We start from the raw sequence: 15,949 nt of genomic DNA, 5'->3' as shown, positions 1-15,949 counted from the left end.
CCTGATATCGCATTTATTTTTGAAAGCCTATATAATCTTTGTTTTAATGCTTAATGGTTGTATGCTATTTCATCAGGTGAATCATACCATTTCTTAAAACCTCCCTATTTGTAGTCATTTAGGTAATTCCAGGTGTTTTTGTTTTTGTTTTATCTTTCCTTTGTGCATCAATTAACACCTCAATGGAGTTCTTCCAAAGAGAACATTTTTATTCTGTTGAACTAGATTATTTCCTTGGATAAATTCCCTAGGGGTAGAGTTGGTAGGGCCAAAGAATATGAGCATCTTTATGGATTTTTCTTTGTGTTGCAATATTGCTTTTGCAAAGTTGTTTGACAGTTTACCCTGGAAAAAAGCAGCGTATGGATGTACTCATTTTCCAGCGTTATGTTCACCGATTAAAATTTTAAAATAGCCTAAGTTAGTGAATGAAATAATGAACCTATTCATCTTCTGCTAAGTATAGAATGATGCCCAGTGTGTTTGAAGGTGAAAACCTGGATCGACTCCCTAGAAGTCACCTGAGTTGGTTTTCTGGGTCAAAGTATGGGTTGGGGTGAGGGCCTTGACCTCTATTTGCTGACCCCCATGTAACTGATAGCCTTGCCTGGACCTAGACTGGGGGTTGTAGGCTGAGAGTCTCTGTCCTTAGCTGTCCCTGACTCTAGATGGATATTTACATGGCTGACCATTTGTTATCAGTCAGATCTTACATCCTCATGCTATCTTCTCTGAGAAAATGTCCCCTACCCCCTTGCTGCTGGGCACTCTCTGTCACGTCACCTTGTCCCTTGTTCTGCATAGTACCTGTCACACTTCAAAATTGTATTTTTCCTTCATTCATGTTCTGGTAATTCTCCATCTTGCCCTTTCGAGATGAGCTCTGTGAGAATTGGGGCGTTTTTCATTTTGTTCACGGTTCACGAGGTCCCTAGGCTTTTAGCCACAGGCTTGGCCCAAGTGCCGAGTTTGCCCAAATACAACACTGCCAGCGTTTGACTGTTGTGACCTGCGCAGATGGTCATTTCGAAAGGCTCAACCTTAAAATACTTACTGAATGATGGATAAGGAAATGAATTACTGGCCTCAGCAGGAACTCATTTCATCTCCGTAATGCCACGTACACTTAAGCTGAAGATCAACAAATTAGGCAATCCTAAACAAACAAACAAAAAACGACAGAAGGAAAAAAATCATGTTAAAATCATTGACATTGAGTGCCATTAATACATAAACGAAACCATCATTTCAATCACATTAGGCTCCTATATTTGCTGTTTTGGTGCCATAAGGTTGATTTCAGTAACAGTGGCCTCTTCAGGCCTTTTAGGCACTAGGTGAATATGTAATTTCCTGAGCCGCCCCCCTCTGGAAATCCATCATATCCCTTCCATGGCAGCCTCCTGCTCAACGGTGGGGACCCACCAGAGAACAGACTGAGTTTGCTCATGCTCCCTCTCCACAGCCTTGACCACACCTTGCAGGTACCCGGCAGCAGGAGGGTAAGGACGTAACAGGGCGAGTGAGCATGGCAGCTAGTGTAGATCCCTGATCGTTTCACACAGACACATGGAGTCCGAAAGCGCTTGGTTTATTCTTTCTTTATGTCCCCAGTTGTGGAGGTCGAGGTGTGGGTTACCAAATCCCAAAGCCTTTGGGGCGGAGGACGGCATTACCTCGGGGAAGTGTCCTCACCTTTGTTTGGAAGGGTGGCCAGGTTATTTAGGACAGTGGTTGATCCTCTCTGGGCTGTGCATCCTGGGCTGGGGTTCGGGCTTCGGGGGCAACAGTGCACGGGCCATACTTCTCAGTATGATCCGGGAGCCCCTGCTGCCCCCAGTGCCGTCACCGGCAGCCCTCACTGTCCTGTTTTAAGGGATGTGCTGGGTGGCCTCCTTCAGAGGTCTCCTTCCAGTGTGCCTTCTCTATAGTTTCCCCTTTCATGACACCTTGATGAAGATTTTTATGGGGAGTGCCTGGGTGACTCAGTCGGACAAGTGTCCGACTAGATCTTGACTCAAGTCAGGATCTCACAGTTCGTGAGTTCAAGCCCCACGTGGAGCTCTGAGCTGACAGCATGGAGCCTACTTGGGATTGTGTCTCTCCCTCTCTCTTTCCCCCTCCCTCAAGCACACAAGTGCTCACTCTCTCTCCTGTCTGAAACAAACTTTTGAAAAAGAAGAAAGAAAACCTTTTGGGATAGCACTTTTTTTTAGCGACTTCCCTCCCTCCCTCCCTCCCTCCCTCCCTCCCTCCCTCCCTCCCTCCCTCTCTCCCTCCCTCCCTTCCTTCCTTTCCAGTTGGTGGCAAGCTAGAAGCTGGGGCTTCTTGAATGTAGAAGTCATTTCCCATAGATGATCTCATGTAGTCCTAAGTGTGGCCCTAATTCATGTTACAGTGGGGAGAACAGCCACAGCCAGGTTGACAAACAGGCCTAAGGGGCAGACCTGGGTTTCGGTCAGGGTTGGTTTGTGCTATTTCAGCCATCCTTGGAGGTCCTCGGGGTTGTGACCTTGTTGGCACCTGGTGTCGTGATGTCCTAAACAGTGTTGAAGGCGTCCAGACTGTATGCAAAACTCATGACAAGAGTCTCTGGACCTGTCGCTAACTTGGCCTTTTAACTCCTGCTTTCTCCATTGCTGCTCTATGCCCTCCCCCCCCCCGCCCCCCGCACCCCTCTCTGGAGCGGAGTGCTTAATACCTTCCAGATTCCAGGAGAAATGGATCTAAGTCTTTTTTACCCACATACTCCTAAATAGCTAATGGTAACCGAGCCAAATAAGAAAATGAAGGGCAGGAGGCACCCAGAAGCAGCAGTGATGTCTGGCCAGGAACCCATGTGAAGGCAGCATCTGGGTGGGGGAAGTGTCTTTGGAAGAGTGACTCACTGGCCTCTTTGAATCCTTGGCCATGACTGAGCAGGATGGCTAGATACTTTCGTACTGAAATATTTTCACTTAAAAAAGACCCAGCAAGGGATAAACATAAATCTTCCTTCTTTCAGGGAATGGAGAAATTTGAGAAAACAAAAATAGTCTCAAGGGCTAAGTTTTCTCTTGGGATGGGGCGCCTGCCCAAATGTAACTTCCTGATCGTGGTTTACACGTCACACAGATGGTGAGTGCTGAGGGGCAGGCAGCTGACCTCAGCATGTTGTGGAAGGAAAACCAGCCCTGGGCACGTTTTCCCTCAGGTTTTCCTCATTTCATTCCAATTCAGAGACAGAAGAAGACTCTAGAGCCCTGATGCACGAGTTCAAATCCTGGCCCCATCTTGTCCCAGCTCTGTGACCTTGACCTCTTCTGGTAGAGCTGGCTCATCTGGGAGTAGGGATGTGGGATTACCTACCTCAGAATGGTGTGTGGTCAGCTAGAGGATTCGATGAGACAATGGATGCAGAAGTTCTTATAACAGTGCCTGGCTCGTTGCTCTTCAAAGTGTTTCTTAAATAAATAGCTGTGGTCCATGGGATTTCCTAGGTGAGAAAGTAAGAGATGGTGAGGGCTGGGTGGGTGTGTGAAGATAGGATGCATGACCCGGTGGCGGTTTGATTGCTGTCTCTCTGGACCTGGAGAAATCCTTAAAGGCCTCCTCTGCAAAGGCAGACTGGTGGTCTCTCCCCATAGAGTCATGTGCTGAGCATGAGGAAAGGGAGGGAGGAGATACAAAAGTGGGTGCTGACATGCGGGTTTATTTGGGTTGACAAGTTTGGGTCATGGGCCATTGGGTTTGGGTCACGAGGTCCATGCCAGGTCTGATGCTCTGGGTCCCCTCCTGTGTCTCATCACTGGTGAGCCAAGAATCTGGGGACAAAGGACAAGTAGCTGATCCTTCTTAAGCTCAGCCATCTGACTGCATGGCATCACTCATTCAGAGCTTGGACCATATTGCATTTGGGAGGTCACAGGGCCCCTCAGTGCCCAAGGGCACCCGGAGCTGGGTGGAGCCCCCTCTGACGGTGTCCATTACAGGTGCCTGTGCCGTGCCAAGCAAAGTCTCTCTCTAAATAGGCATGTTGCTGGCTGGATAACTGCTGCTTCACGTGCTGTCCTGGGATTATGAGCTTCAGTGCTTCAGAAGATCCCACCTAATTTGAGCGTAGGTAATATCAAATTCTCAGGGCGACGCAGATCAAAATGAAAGCAAATTGGAATTACTTAATTCTGAAGAGCTGTTTATTGAGTTGTGATAATGTACCTGGGTATACATTAGATAACTCTGTAATTGAGGTTTTGCTCAATTGATAGTCCAGCCCCTCAACCTGCCTGTTCAGGACCGGTGCTCACAAATGCACTTATTCTCCCCCCATTTCTGGATTTCCTATCTTCGATTTCAAGATGTTTTCATTTATCCTAAGGACATAGATGTCTTCAAGCCCACATTATGCAGATACAGGGCTGATGAGAATTTGCTAACATAAAAATTTGTTGTTGGCAGTGATTTTTGAATCTGTTTTCCAACTCCATGTAACAGAAGAAGTAGTCTAATACCAGCACTGAGTGTCAGATGTTCTGATTTAAATACTCATGTGACTTCTTACCAGGGCAGCTTGATAGGGTCAAGAGTAGGGATTTTGGATGTGAACACACCGGAGCTTCAATTTCAATCCTGGTCCCACCTGTCTAGGTGACTTCAGGCAAATCATGTGTTCCCTCTGGGCCTCACGTTCCTCATCTCTTCAATGGGATGAATGTGTCTAATTGGATCCATTATGAGAGGGAGACAGCACATGTATAGGTCCTAGTGCACATCAGATACCCTCACAGTTACATTTGTAACTGTCAGTAATCATATTTTATTATTATTAAAATTTTTTTTACTGTTTATTTATGAGACAGTGCACAAGCAGGGGAGGGACAGAGAGAGAGGGAGACACAGAATCCAAAGCACGCTCCAGGCTCTGAGCTATTGATTCAGAGCCCAACGTGGGGCTTGAACCCAGGAACTATGAGATTACGGCCTGAGCCAAAGTCGGATGCTTAACCGACGGAGCCACCCAGACACCCTCATATTTTACTATTGTTTTAAGGGATATTACTCGAGTACACTGTCCAGTTTTTCTTGTCCTACTTACAGGCACGATAACCTGTATGATAGAAATTAAAGATCTCTCTTGGAAATATGATTGAGATCAACAAGGCAGCCTGTGATTCAGAGTCAGTTGCAGAAATGGTTTATTGTGTTGCACTGTCTTTTTCCCCTAACAGTTTGTTTGCAGTATTTAAAGGTATTCTGAACTTGCATCAGGCTGGGCCACCCAGAACCTTCCATGCCAGCAGTGGAAGTGTGACTGCTCCGTTCTGGAACACATGCTGCCTGGTTGACCAGTGCCACTAGGTTGGCCCATTTTTCTGACATCGCTAGTCTGGTTTCTGTAAGCATTTGAGTTTACAGCCTGTGGGTTAGAGATTGCATGGCTGGAGTAGCAGACTTGGTCCTGCATTCATTTGTTTGATAGCTGACTGGGCCCCAGCTCTGAATGAGCCCCAGCTCGGGTCAGATGGTGTGGTAAGCCCACGGTTTAGCGGGAAGAATCGTGCAAGCCTCTAATGCACACCCATTCAGTTTGTTCTTGGCATCTACTATCCTGTCTTACTAATCCTACTGGTGACCCCATTCTGTAGGTAATGTTAGCATCCCCCTTTTACAGATGAGGGCACAGAGGCTCAGAGAGGTTCAGTAGCTTTCCCAAGTCTCACAGCTTATATGTGACAGCCAGGATTTAAAACCAGGCCTGCTGGTGCTGCAGACTGAGTTCTTTCTTCTATACGTTTCTTACAGAATTCAGTCTAGCAGCCCTGTCTCTGGTGTAGGGTGAGGAAATCTAGGGTGGAAGAGTTGATGTGGTCTGAGAAAGTCCTCGAAAGTTCCTCCAAGTGCTCCCCTCTGGGCTGGCTCCTTGGCCTGGCAAGTTCTTGAACAGAGACAGCCCAGGGCACTTTTCAGACATGAGTGGGTGACATGTTTGAGGTTGCAGATGGAGGCTGGGGGACATATTTGGAGTCTCAGTACCTGGCTGAGCTGGCACTTTATTTTGTAGGAGTCAGCGGGCTCTGATGGAACCCCTGTCCATGGTTCATTCACACTCCTGACACTGGGCCTCTCTATCTGTTCTCTTCTTCCCTCGTCCCTTCCCATGGCCCTATAGAAAGCCCTGGTCAGGCAGGTGGCTTTGGTAAGAGGCACAGACTGTATTTGGAAGAGGAGTGAAAGGGGCATTCAGGACTGGGATTCCTAGAAACAGACTCGGCAGGGATTTGAAAGCAAGAGGTCTGTTTGAGATGCCAGGAGGTGAGGCGAAGAGGAAAGGGCATTTTCAGGCAGGTGACCATCTGGAGCTCATTCCTCCTGGAGAAGCCACCTAGGATTCAGTATAGACTCCTACGCTGTGAGAGAGTTGGGATATTAGTACCCTAACCCCCACCAATCCCTGGTCCAGGGCTGTTCCTTGGGTATTAATATCCTGGTGCTTGTTAGTGAGGGGAGGCTCGGGGGCCTTGGAGAAAGCCCACTGCCATTGAGATTCAGATCCGACAGCTCGACGTTGACCCCCCACTCACTGAAGAAATAAGGCCCGAGAGAGGGAAGCTTGGGGTCCAACAGTTTCTGCTACCCAGACCTTGCGGCATCTGCAGGCTTCCGATGTGACGGAGGCTGTCGGCCCGTCCCTGGTTGGTGACCGCAGCCGTGGAAGGCCGCTGTGTGCTAGCAGAAGAGGCGCAGCTGGTAGCGCCCTGTGCATCAGCTTCGGCCGCCACAGGAGCTCTTCCAAGGCTGCTGTCAGAGCTGGACTCAGCTTCCGCTCCTGTTCTCTGCCAGCCCTCAGAGGCCACGGGGACCTGGCAGTGGGGGTGGGGGCACCGATTTGCTCAGCAGTCAGAGAGCAGGCCTGAGGTAGAAGAGCCTGAGCTGGAATCTGGCCTCTGCCCTGTGAACTGACTCCCTAGGTCTACCTAAGACCCCGCTACTCTCTCCACCTCTGCTGTCAACACCCGCGATCAGGTTGGTAAACGTTTCCTATACAGAGCAGGGTAGTCCATAGTTTCAGCTCCGTGGGCCCTACAGGCTCTGTCGCAACTATTAAACTCTGTTGTTGTAGCAAAGGCAGACAGAGAAAATATGTAAATGAGCGAGTGTGGCTGCGTGCTAATAAAACTTTACTTCTAAAACCATCCAGTGGTTTGAATTTGGTTCCCAGGTCAGCTTGCCAGTTGGTGCACAGGACAAGCTCTCCCCCTCTCTCAGCTGGATGACCGTGCGGGCTCTTTCCCTGTCCCAGCCCTGTGCCACTGAGGTCTAGTCTCCGTGCAGCAGCCTAAGTGATAGTTTGAAAACTAGTTAAATCGTGGTATTTCCTTGCTTATAACCCGCCAGTAATAGTTCCTAGCATACTCAGAATAAAATCTAAACTTTTTAACATGGCTTCTAGATCTGGACCCTCTCTTTGATTCCTGACCCCCCATCTCCCATATTTTCCTTTTATTCTCTTCTCTAGCCACACTGGCCCATTTCCTCTTCGTTGAACCACACCAGGATAGTTCTGACCCCTGAACCTTTGCACTTCCTGTTTGTTCTCTATTGGCTTAAAATGCTTTTCTTCCAAAGAATTAGGTGGCTCATTACTTTTATTCCCTCTGGTCTCTGCTCTGACATCAGCTTCTCAGAGAGCCTCCCCTGAGCACCTTATCTAAAATAGCACCCATCCCTACCTTCTGTAAAGCTGTATCATTGTTCCAGTCTGTGGTTTTCTTCCCAGCTCTTAACAGGATTTGCCATTGTCATGTACATCTCCGTATTGCACAATCTCCTGAAGGCAGAAGCTCTGTAAGTTTTGCTTCCTGCTGGATCCAGAATACGTGGCATATAGAAGGGGCTCGAATTTTGCTGTATCCATCAGCATCCTCAGTGCTTCCTTGACAAGCATGCAGTAGCGTTGCAGATGACTCCTCATCCCTTCCTTTTCCAAGGTTCTTATTATTGTTAGAACCTTAGGCTTCCCTCCTATCTCTGGGCAGATTCCATCCCCTTGATGGGTACCACTTTTTATCTTTTCCTTTGAGTCTTATTTTCCTTTTCTTCATTCTTCTTGGCTGTGGAAGCCATAAACTTGGCAGTTCCCTGCATTACTCCTTTGGCCCTGCTTTGTTGCAGTTTGGGGTCTCAGTTGAACTGCCATGGCCATGCTCCTTATCCAGTCTACCATGGGGCCATTCTGATGGTCATTTAAGAGACCTCTGGGCTGTTTTCAGTGCTGGTCAAGGGAAGGCTGGTCTCAGAGTGAGCCCTCCCCATTCCCTGCCAAGTCCTACCCACTTGAGTGTACCTGCTTCAGCCTGTGTCTCCAAGTTTAACACCTTTTCGTGTCAGTCATGGCCCACTCCACCACCTACCCCCACATCTAACCTTGGCTTTCCAGAAAGATGCTATGCAAAGAAACCTCAGCATCTCCATCTTCTCTGCAACCCTCGTTCTCAGTAGGAAGATATCCTGATGGCTAGGTTCTTAGTTTCGTCTTCTCTTTCTTTAGTCAGAATTTTCATTCTAAGTTGCATTTGTTGTTGTTTGTTTGTCTTTACCATGGCTGCTCTTGGCAACGACACCTGGATTGCAAATCAGAGGTCTTGGGTTCAAATCTTGTATTGGCTATGTGAATTAGAGTTCTGAAATGGAGCCATCATGCCAACCCCCTAGACTTAAGGAAGGGGTCAAGAGTATGCTCATTCTGTGTCAGCAAAGTGCTGCTCATATGTTCATGCTGGTCTTGATCAAATCCCATCAGCCCCACATTTGCCAACTGCCAGTCTGAGCCCCAACTCCCTCCTCCTCACATAACGTCACTGCTAGCTCTTCATGGGAAGGGAAAAATGACAGATGGGAAGAAAGTGGGAAACTTAACTTGAGCATATGTGTGTGGGGGGGAGGCAAACCGGGAGAAATCTATGTATATTGTATTCTATATGGGCACAAAGACCAGCTTATTTTTAAGAAAGCGTAAATGTGGATAAATAAAACCTGACAAGTATTGGTTTCCTTGAATTATTTTGACTACTTTATCAGCTGCATGCTGATGTGTTGCATTAACACTTTTAACGCTTTTAGAAATTAAATCAAATGGCAATTGCATTAAATCCTCATTCACTTGGAACATTACCCTCCTGTGTTCAAATGGAAGAATTATCCGGGTTGTGGAGTGAGCTGTAAGGTCTGTCGTTAGCTAACATCGGTGGACTGTTTATTGCCCGCCAGACGCTGCCCGGGAACTTCCACGTGAGGTTCTGCTCATTCCCTACCTGCTCCCATGTTTCAGATGGGAACGCTGATGCCTAATTCCCCAGCCTACTTAGAGTCTTGCTCGCTGCCTAAAATCTGTCCTCTTCTTACTGTAATTGAGACTTTTTTTCTGGCTCTCCTAATGCTAATTTTCCACAACGTTCTATTCCGTGTCAGATATTCATGGAATATTGCTTCTGAGAACCTAAGTTTCAGGCCCAGTTAAACTCGGTTAAACCCTGGGCTCCAGATTCAGAAAGGATGTGGCAGGTCATTTTTCCTGTCCCTCGCCGGAGCTGAATTCCCCTCTGAAATGTTATACATAGCCTCTGTCCATGTCCCTACCCTTAGGGTTACTCTGTCCCCCAGGAGACATTTTGGCAGTGTCTGAAGACATTTTTAATGGTCACACCTGGGAGGATGTGGAGGCCAGAGATTCTCTAAATGTCCTACAACGCACAGAACAGCCTTCACAGCAAACAGCCAGCCCCAAGGGCCAGTTGTGAAACCCTGACCCTCACCCCTCCCCATGGGACGGTCTTTTTATCCCTGATGCTCTACACTTTATCTGCGATCCTATGGGCTTCTGGCCGGGAGTGAGGCGATGAGATGTGGGAAAAAGAAGGCAGAGGTAGTTACATGGCTGTGAAGAAGTCATTCAGCTTATCTGAGCCCCAGTCTCTGAAATATGGACACTTGACTTCCGGTTTACTGCCATGTGCTCTTATGGTCTCCCCTCTCCCATTTCCTCACTAAATACCTATGGAGACCCAGTAAACGGAAAATGCAGACTAACTACCCACTGCTGCGAATGTGAGAATCTGGCTCCCAGGTCAATAAGCCTCTGTGTGTATCAAACCCATGAGCCTCCCCTTCCACTGAGTGGAGCTGTGATTCAAAGCAACTGCCTGACCAAGGACTACATTTTCCAACCTCCCTTGTTCTCAGTGGGACCGTGTGATTCGCTCCATCCGAAGGAAGGTGAGTGGAAGTACATTGAGAGATGCAGTGTTATGCTTCCTTCTTTAGTTGGCTGTATGCAGATGACTCCAAGCCCGTAGAAGGTGGAAGAGTCCAAATATCAAACAATTCTGGGTCCCTGAATTACCTTGTGGAGAAAAATTTTCTGCCAGGCAGGCCTGTAATTTAAGCAATAATCAATTATCATGTTAAGCTTCTGTGCCTTGGAGTCTTTTTGTTACAGCATCTAGCATTGTACTAATTTATACAAGTTGGATCAAGAAAAGTTTTAGCAGCTTCCCCAGGCCTATTCTCTCTCTCCCCAGGCTGCCGCCGCCACTGCTGCTGCCTCCTCCTCCTCAAGAGGGGGCAGAGAGAGAGAGGGAAAGTGAGAATCCCAAGCAGGCTCTGCACTGTCAGCACAGAGCCTGACATGGGGCTTGATCTCATGAACTATGAGATCATGACTTGAGCTGAAATCAAGAGTCAGATACTTAACCAACTGAGCCACACAGGTGCCCCTCCAGACTACTTCTGAAAGACGAGAAGATGCTTATTCCCTCCCCCACTGCTGTTGAGCCCAAAAGTCTGCCTGATGGCTGGATGATTATCCTTTTTTTCATGGGTTGCTTTTTTTAAAGGTTAAAAAAATGTCTCTCCCCAACCATTATTTGGTGTAGAGCCTACAGATTCCAGAATAACCTATGAGGACAGAAATTGTGTGTTTATGTTAAGGAAAAGGGTGTGGGCATGGCCCGGGGTGTGGCCTAGGCAGCTAAGGAACAGTGAGAGCTCAGGCAGAGTCTGGCTACATGTGACAGCTTGGAAGCCCTATCCAGAAGGCTGAGTCTTCCATTAGAAAGGAGCCCAAAGACCTGCAGTAGCCCTGTATGGTGGTTTAAGACTCTAGCCATATATGAGGGAACATCAGAGCACAACGTGGGGAGGTCAGGGAGTGGGCTGGGGCTCTGGTTGCATGAGGACCTAGTGCATGAGCTAGGCTGTTCGGCGAGCAGTCTGGGTCAGCCCAGTACAGCCATGGGAGCTGTCATTGTGCCCAGTCTCCCCCAGCACACCACTTCTCCAACCACGTCACTGTACCTATCAGCGGAGCCCGGAGACTCCAGTTGGGGGTGGATGGGACCAAGAGAGAGGAAGACCACAGCACTCTGCATCTCAAAGCAAGCACCACCATTTAGAAGTGATCCTCACCACGCAGCATGTTTAAATGTTAAAAAACGGAAACAAAACAAAACAAAACAGGAGCAGTTAGCAAGATGCAGATGCCAAAAAGCCGTATCCTAACAGTTGGGGGGAGCAGTGGTTCCCACTGTTGTCAGTGGGGGTCATTCTGCCCACACCGCCTGTGTCTAGACCCTGCCATCCTGTCTGCTGCCTGGGAGGTGCTGCGGGGGGAGTCTATCCCGGGATCTCCACACCAGTGCTTTGGGAGGTTTAGCTTAGGAGCAAGGTAGCTTCCGTTTTAACTGCTAATTAGCTTCGAGTGACTGTTTCTCTGGGCCTCAGTTTCCCTGTTTGTCTTAAGAGAAGGCTGTATTATACAGGTGGGCTGCAGATGGATACCCCCCACCTCCGCTCCTGAAACAATAGAATGCTTTGCAGAAACAGTGTGAAAAACAAATGACAGGCTCTGTAGAGTCATGGGGCTCCTAGGAGGAGAGAAAATTTCTGTTTCCCTACCCCTAGGCAGGTGGATTTCTTTGCTTTTTAAAGTGTGTGTGTGTGTGTGTGTGTGTGTGTGTGTGTATTTTCTTTTTTTAAATTGTGTGTGTGTGTGTTTCATCTGATCCTTCTCTTAATACTTGGTCGCTGGTGGCAGTGGGGCTAGGGTTTGGCCTCTTCTCTTTTAAGCAAAATGTGCTTGTACCACCTTTTTATTATTAATCTGAGTAGCAGGTCTCTTACTTTCTGTATCCACAGGCAGGTGTGACTCACAGCCTGGTAAACGGCACTACCCTCTTTCTGATGGAAGTCAGCTTGGCAGTAGGGAGCAGACACTTGCTGGCAGAGCGGCTCATCGTCTGTTCTCAGGGAGGGATGGTCTCCTGTCTGAGTTAATCAGTGACAAAATGTGTCCTATGGTTGGCTCCTCTAACCTCTTTCACACGAGAAGGGAACACTGGGCCCCGTGGGACAGGACTGTGATGCTGCTGCACCTTACAGGCTGTTGAAAGTGCCCTTCCTGAGGGGAGGCAGGGAGGCTATACTGCAGAGGCCAGCAGGGCTCGGTTTGACTCCTGGCTCTGCCTACTTTTTGCTCCTGAATTAGACTGCACGTGACAGCGAGCCTCAGTCTCTCCATCTGTAAAAGGGAAAGGATAATGTTACTTGCTTTGCATTTTCTGAGGCTCAGTGAAATAAAGCATGGAAGTCAGTTGTGTGGGACTTACTTCTGCCAGTTGGGGAAGTTAAAGACTCCTGCAACAGTATTATTTGTTCTGTGTCACTTACTTTTTCTCCTGGATAGTCAGGAAGATTACATTTCCCAAACTCTGACATCTAGGTGTGGCCAAAGGAATGTGTGCCAAAGTGATGTGTGTCCCTTCCAGGCCAGACCTATACAGAATCTCCCATGTGGTAGCCCCCTGCCTTTTCCCCTCCTGTGGTGACATTGGAGACCATATGATGAGGCGGGTAGCATCTCCAGATAGAAGGCTGAGTCCCTGAGTGAGTGATATGTGGAGCCCAGTACCACCCTTCCCCACCCATAACCTCATCAGGCTGTGATGTGAATGAACAGTAGCTGAACCAGCCTTGGCTTGCAGACCTCCTTCTGAGGTTCCCACTGTACAGCGGAGAGACACCCACAGCATCAGGACAGTAGCGTGCTTCCCACTTGGAATTTTGTGGGAGCCCAGCAGTGGTCAGAAAGGAGTTTGCTGCATTTGACCTCACAGAGAGGGCACTTAGCTGATTCCATCTTCCTCACGCCGTCTGGACTGACTCATCTCGAGCTGTTCCTGCTCTCCAAGTAGTGCTGCCACAGGAATATCTATCCTCCTCCCTGTGGTTTCTTTTGGGGGTGTTGAGCTGACTGCCCCTTTCCTCCCTCACCGTTCTTTCCCTAGCGAGGCTATTGCGTTCCATCAAATGACCAAGAAAGCTTGCAGACTTAGGGACAAGGGCAACTCCTCCAGATGTCTTTGCCTGTCTCTGCTGCGTCCTAGGCTCTGTTGATTTTGTTCTTGACTTCTGTGATAAGCGGGGATGAAGGGAATTGGAGAATGGCCACCCCCCAGGCCTTGGCCGGGTATGGACCTGGTCCTATTGCCTGTGCCTAGGGCCCCACCTTTCCCACCCCAACATACCAGCCTTGACTGTGGGACTCCTGATTAGCTCCTGGTCCCTAGTGTCATCAAGGGCTGCCCTGCCATTTCGAGAAGCCATGGAGAGGCAGCTCATAGATATATTTCTCTTGTCCTTGAGTTTGCATGAGAGAGCCCACGCCAGGCATTCCTAGGGTTGGACATGAGAAGAGCTCTTCTAACCCCAAATTTGTCTGTATCCAGGATGCCAACAGAGGTTACCCTGCCTTTTGAGGTTTGGGTAGAATGAGATCTGTTTCAAATGTTTGTATGTTTCTTTTAACTGTTTGATTTCTATGACTTTTACTGAAAACCCCCTGGCTTTCAATGTCAGTTACTTCTTCTTAAATCTTCTCTCTGCTCTGCACCCTCCATATTTGGAACTCAGTCCCCTTTCCATAATTTTCCTTCATTCTTTCCTTGATGTATGTACACACACTCTTTGTGGCATAGCTGACTTTGGAGGATTTAGGGCAAGGGGCGGGGGTTATAGTATAGCAATGCAAGTGCATCCAGATAGGATGTGGGATATGTCTTCTCTGGCCACTCCATCAAGAAATTCTTGGTGGCTGTGGTCTCTTCTGAAGGCTCTGGCCTCCCATCACATTATCCCACCCCTCTCCCTCTCCTGCATCCTCAGAAGCTCTGAGGCAGAGCAGTCTGGAAGCAGACAGTGGCTTTGGGACCTGTTGCACAGCTCATTTCTACCAGCCCCACTTGCCAGTTATTTCCCCACTGGTTTTGGATTAATTCTGTCTGGCAGATCCATGACTGTCCCCTTGCCTTTCTTGGCCATCTCAGAAGTGGGCCCCATTTTGCCAGAGTGGATCCTGCCCTTGCCTCAGTCCTCGACGCTTAACGTGGAGATCTCTGCACGCTGCAGCCCTGCCCACACCCTCGTGCTTATTTGGCCAGAGGTGTGTGGTTACTGCACAATCGAGGGTGGGAGGGCTCAGCAGAGGTGAGCACTGAGAGAGGAGCCATTCTTGTTCTGGACCCTCGCGGTGCTGAGTGGCAGTGATCCACGTGTAACCAGTTATAGGCCCACAGGGAGGGTGTTGGTATGCGTCCCCAGGATGCCCAGGCAAGGAGCTGCCTCTGTGCACAATCCCGTGCCAGGGCTCGAGTGGTGGACTCAGGGCTCTTTCTCCTCTATTTTCGTTTCACTTGTTCCTCCTTGAAGTTCTCCTCCTACATGCTCATGGGGGAATGGTGGGGGCAGGTCAGGGGGCCTACAGCTTCAGGCCCACACCTTCTACTTTAACAACCTCAAAGTTAAGAGAGTTTACTTCTCTCAGTGTATGCATGTCAGTCCCAGGAAAGGATTCCGATCATCCCTGCCTGAGTTGATAACCAATACTGGACCAGATCTCCTGCCCGGGAGCGTGTAGAAGGGCCCTGTCAGAACCATGTGCCCAGTCTGCAGCCAGCAGGGCAGAATATGAGGAGTTGAGGTGCTCCAGGAAGATGCAGTGGGGTGGGAACCTTCCCGTAATGAGGGGTTCTAGACAGGTGTGGGCGGGGCACCCCTGGTGTTTACAGTGTTCTGCTAGGGCTTTCTGGAGTGGGGAGGGGAGGGCCCAAGCACATGGAAGATGTAAGATTGACTAGTAGGTGTGGTCTACAATCTGGGTCCCTGGGTTTTAGGCTTAAAAAACATTGATGCACTTTCATTTTATAGAGTTTTTTGCACTGAAGCATGGCCATTTCAGAACCAGAAACATACCTATGTCTGTCTCTTTCTCAGTCCAGTCTTTCTCTATCTCTGTGGCTCTGCTTTCTGACTTCCTTTCTTGCTCCCATGCCAGCCCTGTTCATAATTCTTCAGAAGGTCACAAATGGTGACTGGCTCCCTGTGCCTGCTGGCCAGTTCCCTCTGGTGGGATATTTCCTCTGGGAAACTGGCTTCCCCTTCCCTGCCCCTGTCCTCTGTCCTTCCCTCCTCCTCACTCCCCCTGAGCCTGCACTGTGTCTCACCCTTTCATCACTTACTAATGCCTTGTTGCACGCGAACGTTCGGAGTGATCCTGGTCTTGTCCACATTGATGGAGTTGTTGACAGTGCCTTCCCTGGTTCTGATAGCTCTGGTATGGGGTAGGGCTGCACAGATGGGTGACACGAGCATCTTGCTGTGAGCCTTCTCTGGTCAAGGATGTCAAGCAGTTAGCTCCACTTGCTCCTTTGTAAAACCAGTATAGAAATATATACATGGGCAATGCTTTCTCCAAATCCCTGTATTAACTAATGGGTCAGTGAGGCAAAGGTTATTACACACCTGCTAACATTCCAGGAATCTTCTAGACACAGGGGATACACCAAAGGTCTGGGAGGGGGGGCAAGGCTCCTGTTATCTTGAAGCATGCATCCTGGAGGGGGAGGAGGAGAAAGGAAGT

At 48.7% G+C, this 15,949-nt stretch overlaps 1 protein-coding gene across 1 annotated transcript in view; it reads left to right on the top strand.

Moving 5' to 3' along the window:
* Positions 1–15,949, top strand: part of PTPRT (protein tyrosine phosphatase receptor type T) — an 803,437-nt gene that overhangs the window by 133,446 nt on the left and 654,042 nt on the right. The gene's annotated exons all lie outside the window — the stretch shown is intronic.

The sequence above is a fragment of the Hyaena hyaena genome, unplaced genomic scaffold (genome assembly GCF_003009895.1).
Source record: "Hyaena hyaena isolate Hyena2069 unplaced genomic scaffold, ASM300989v1 scaffold_25, whole genome shotgun sequence".
Classification (NCBI taxonomy): Eukaryota; Metazoa; Chordata; class Mammalia; order Carnivora; family Hyaenidae; genus Hyaena; species Hyaena hyaena.
This window is presented reverse-complemented; position numbering and strand designations above follow the sequence as displayed.